The sequence below is a fragment of the Glycine soja genome, chromosome 17 (genome assembly GCF_004193775.1).
Source record: "Glycine soja cultivar W05 chromosome 17, ASM419377v2, whole genome shotgun sequence".
Classification (NCBI taxonomy): Eukaryota; Viridiplantae; Streptophyta; class Magnoliopsida; order Fabales; family Fabaceae; genus Glycine; species Glycine soja.
The window spans coordinates 36,516,343-36,522,342 of NC_041018.1; positions in this window are offsets into that span (position 1 = coordinate 36,516,343).

Consider the following 6,000-nt stretch of genomic DNA (forward strand, 5'->3'; position numbering starts at 1 on the left):
AAAATACTATAAATTATTTTAAAAAATTTGTTTACCAAATAGTCAAAACAAGTTTTTCACGTAGTAAAAAAAGTTAGAAGCTAGATTAAATGACTTGTCGAACATAGTCTTAATAGCGTCTATTGTTTTTTGAGACGCTACTTGAAATAACGTTTTTCAAAACGCTAGCTTTTATCTTTTTATATTTATTCCCCTTTTGTCGAACATCCTCTTTGTAGTTTTACATTCTCGAGCTACTTCAGTAGATAATGTTAACAAACAATTATGATTCAATAAGGTAGCTTTCAGCTTCCAACTAGTTTTGTCAAACACAACCTTAATAAGTTAGTTTTCAAGTAACTTTTAAGCTTTCAACTAGATTTTTAACTAGTTTTGTCGAACATAACCAAATATTCAACTTAAGTTATGTTATGTCAAATTAGTCAAGATCATCTAATATGTGAAATGACTTAAGCAAAGTTATTTTAACTAGTTTAATTAGTGATCTTGAATTCGATTTTGATATGCAATTACATTAAATGTGCAAGATTATGACCAATAAAAAATATATGTAATCTTTAAACATAAAATGGCCCAAATTAGTAAGGTTTATAAACTCCTATCTAAAAGTTGAAAAATTATTAGTTTACTGAATTAATTAGAAATATTTGACAAAATTACTTATTAAAGTATTTTTGTAGACAAAAATATATTTAAACTAATTATAGTTTTATATTTTTCTATTAATTTTATTAAAAATAAAATATTTATTAAAAATAAAAAATATTATTGTATGAAACAATAGCCCCGACATAACAAATAGCAAAAATAGAATCAAATTGAAAAAAAAAATAGTTGAAGTCAAAGGTAGAACCTAAGAGACCAAAAGAGAAGAAATGATAATGAGAAAATTATTTTGAAAGAGATCACTAAAAAGTGTAAGAAAATAGTAAAAAAAACACTATAAAAATATAAGTTATCAAACTCATATATAACTCACATATACTACTCAACTAAATCTGTTAGACCCCTTAATAAACTAGCTAGTAGTTTATAAGATGTAAGCATAATATATAAAATCTTTTTATTAAACATCTTAATTTGATCAAATATGTTTAAGGGTGTGTTTGATATACATCAAGGAACAAACCAAGTAGAACAACACATGAGAAATTATTGAATTACAATAATTTTTTGTTTTGTATATTGTTTGGTGGATAATGGACAATACAAGCAAAAGAAGGTATACTTTACTATATATAGTATTGTTTTGAATATTAATAAAATTTATATTGATTATTTAACACAAAGGCAATTTCTAGCTACTGAGTTAGTGACAGATCTAGAAATTTTAGATAATGGAGACAATACTCATACATAAATTTTCAAGCTAGACTGTTTTCTAATCTTCACAAGCTTAACTAGAAGATCACTAATCCCTCTTAATTTTGAAAATGTACTCATAGAACATACATCTATGAAATAATTTTCAACCTAATTAGATCTAAAAGTTCAATAAGAGAAAATTCTAAAGGATCCTAACTTGATTGACTATCGTTTGAAAATAATATAATTGGGGTACTTTAATATGTAATAATGTTATATATATTTGATATTTTATTGAATTCCATTTTAAAACAATATTATAGAGGAACACTTTAATATATTGTATGATATACTATATAAAGGAACTTAGAAAGTTAGTGGGGGCATTTGCCCCCTCACTCTTGAACCTACATTTGTCCCTAGTGTGAGTTTTGAACTAAGGAGAAAGGACTAATTAATGATAAAAGAACTAGAAGCACAACATATTCTTTCTCTTAAGTAAGCTTATTCAGCTACATATTATTTAGTGTTGTGCTTGCTTTTACCTTCTTTATGATAAGTTCATTCAAGAAACTTGATTCACCTTTAGAAGTCTAAGAAGAGCTTTGAGGATTAACAAAAACTTTATAAGGCGAGGAAGACCCTAAATGACACATAACACAAAACTAATGTTAGCTTCAGAAGAGTCCAAGATCAATTTCAACCTTTCATGCTTAACATGTTTGTTATGTGTCATTTAATCATCATGAGTTGACCTTGCTCTAAATGTTAAGGAGGGTGAGAATGAATTCAAGATCGATAATTCATTAAGAAATAGATGAGTGACATGAAATATATATGCAAATGCTAGCATGCATTTTTTTTATTACACAATGTTGTTAATTTTGTTAGAATGTTATTGGAAAGGATTTGAACCCACAATCTTTTTCCCTAGTTCTCCCTTCAGAGTACATATCTTCTCCATTTCTTCCATTACTAAGCTTTTGAGAAAATATATATCACTTTCCATGAAGTCTGTATCATCTCCATTTCATTTATTTTCTTAAAAATTTGTGAAATGGAGGAGATTGAGGAAAAAAGAAATATAAAGGATCCATTCTCCTCCCTTCAACCGTTAAGCAAACTCTCATTCTCAACCACCAAGCTAACTTTATAACCCATGCATGTTTACACTTTGATCAAGTACCAACATTTTTCCTATACTTAGTTGTTATTTGTTACTAACACCAATTTGTGTACTCTAATAAGTTTTTCACTAGTAAAAAAAAAGTTAGCTAAAAATGCTTGTCAAACATATTTCATTTTTATTTATTTATTAACTTATACTAGTAATATTTATTGTTTATTGACTAAAAAATATAAAAACAATAACAAAAATTATAAAAAAAATTAATACAAGAAATAATTTGAAAATAGTGTTATGAAAAGAAACAAAAGATATTTTATAATAATAATAATAATAATAATAATAATAATAATAATAATAATAATAATAATAATAATAATAATAGGAGAATGACCAATATTATGTTAGTCTAAGTGAAATTGAATTGATATTTTATAAGTAAAATTTTGAGTTCAAGTTCTATAAATAAAAAATATGATAAGGAGAGAAGATTTCAGATAGTTTTTGCTAAAAATTAATTATTAATAAAATTATAAATTTTTTGTATTAATAACTGGATAAATAAAAGATAGTCATAGTAATACATTTATTTATTTATTTATTCCTTTTCTATCTCCTGATGCCTCACATGTTTTTCTTTGCTTCTTTAAATTGTTTTCCCCCTTTTGATTTTGGGTGAAATTGTGACACCTCTACCCCACACATATATGTACTTGTAATAAAATGAATAAGAAATTAAAATAAAAGTTTTTAAAACACATTAAAATAAAAGCATTTCAAAAAGCTAAAAGACTCACATTCACTTTTCTAACATCATAATAAAAATTGTTCAAATAAATAATAAAATCATCTCAGCTCAAAACAAGGTTGTCCAAGACTTCATGCAATTAATATAGAAACCTATACTCCAATGTTGCATCCTACCAGAGCATTGTGTTCCCGTGTCCTCTAGCATGAGGTTCTTCATAGCCATCCACCTACCATCTGCTCTCACGAACACAAAGTTCAAAATTATCACAAGATCTAAACACAAATAGCACACGGGGTGTGAGTTACCACATTCCTAGCTAATAGAGAGAAACAGGACAACATAGATATACATATCATATAAATGAGATACAACTTACTTAAACATAGCTCACGTTATTCCACTACTTTGTCGCGTAACATCACATCACTACACAACACGTCTCATTCATTTTCACCTCATTCATATACTCAAGGATCAAAACACAATATCACTAAATCAATCAATATCGACAAATACACAAGCATTATGCAACAGATACACTAAGACTCAATCCTATATGTAATGTGGTACCATATCAGTGAAAAATCTCGTCGGACGCTTAGAAGTACATGACAAGACAAACCACACACTAGTAAGTCAGGTCACTCTCACTAGGTAAAATTATAGGGAGACCAGTCAAGATCACACTGTTTTGCGAGAATGCTCCAACCATGTGGGCTCGACACAGGCTTAAAGGAGCACTCAAACCGAGTGCATTTACCCCTAAGGCCTATACTCCGAAGAGTCCGTCAAGGCCTCTCCCTCCTGATTCAGGTCCAACCTAAAAAACATTTTAGCACACAGATTTTATCTATGAACTGTACAAAATACACAACTCCTTAACTGTTCTCAAAATAATTTTATCTCGTCGCGCTTATGATTAAACTCGTCGGGTTGCCACAGTGGTTCCCATCCCAATACTCATCGCGCATTAACTCATCGCCCTTAAATGGTCTTATAGTCGTATGATTGTATGATTCATAGCTCACTACTCAATGCATACAACGTTTCAATGCACACATATATATTGCAAGTCAATGCATACTCAATTTATCACATACACTCGGTCTCAATCACAATGGTATAATCTCAAAGTAGCATGTTATCACACCTCATGAATCATATACATTTTACCTATGAACTATGCAATACACACAACTACTCAATTATTTTTAAAATCGTTTTAAGTTGTCACGCCTCAAAGTGATTCAACTCGTCGAGTTCCCACAGTGGATCCATCACAATACTCGTTGTGCAAAAACTCGTCACCCTTAAAGGGTCTTATACTTGTGTGATTGCACAGTTCATAACTCACAACTCAATACATGCAACATCTCAATACACATGTATCTCACCATTCATCACAGGTTCAATTTGTCACTTAATCACAATTTGAATTACCATCTCATAATCTCAATATAACAATTTATACAAAATGATTCTCACAACATGGGGAGTAAAACCCTCAAACAATTCCACACAATCATATTAAAATCAATGAATCAAAATCATAAGTCAAACATACGAAAACACCAAGAGCACTCATGTTTATCTACCAATTCACATCAGAACATCAATTGGTCCGTCAAACACAATAATATTGTATTTATAATCATAAAGGAAAATTATAATTCAATAAACATATCAAAATAAACCCCAATTTATTCCTTTAAGGATCCCTACACATATTCATTTTAACCTTAATTGCGATAAACTCATCCCTTACCTCTAAGCGAGCTCACGTGTGTAGTCCAGCAGTGATAGAGGTGTCTCTAACAGTTCCCTAAGACTCCTCAGCTTTTTCCCTATTTTCTCTGTTAGGGTTTCCAAGCGTTAGAGAGAAGGGGAAGAGATTGTAGCCTCCATATCACTATCAACGTGCGAGACTAATTTCTCTTTGCAAGAACATTACTTTCACAAATCCCAATGGTAAGACTGTGCGAAAATAAGTTATGAATGTGGTGTTCAATTTTCACAACAATTCATCGGTTAACGAGTCCGAGATCGTAGTTTTACTTGGACATGTTTGGGTGTATGCGGGAAAAGAGAAAACTCAGTGCGATGGACATTTCTTCCACCACAGACATTATCTCAAAAATCCCAACGGTGGGAGTGTGTGGAAATAAGTTCCGAAACTCTTGTTCAAATTTCACGATGATCCAACAGTTAACGAGTCTGAAATTATCGTTTTACTGAGATGGTTTGAGTGTATGCGAAAAAAGAGAGGGTGTTGGGAGGGGAGAAGAGAAAACGAATTTGAGAGGTAGAAAAAAAATAGAGATTATTATAAAACGACTTAATATGTCTCTATTTATAACTAGGATAATCAGTCTATTATTTACTTTATTTATTTATTTGTTTGTTTTATAAAAAAAGAACTCTATTTTATTTATTATCAAATGAATTAATAAAGTATTTTTTTCTTTCAAATTATTATTTTAATTGATAAATTTATTTCTTCTTATTTATTTAATTATAAAAAAATTATTATTTTTTTAAAACTTTATTTTATTTATAAAAAATCTTTTTAATTTATTTTACCAAAGATAAGAGGTTACATAAATGCTTAAACTGAAACAATGCACGAGTGCACATGATTGTCGTGCAGTGCCCCCACTCCAAAATTAAGTATCATCGGTCCATTGTTGTCTCCTCCCTTTTCCTTCTGCTGAGAAAGCTGAGAGAAAGAGAAAAACAGGGAAAACAGTTAAAACAGAGAAGAAAAAAGAAATAAAAAAAGAAGAAAAAACAGAAAAGGAAAATGAGACAGAGAATGCTC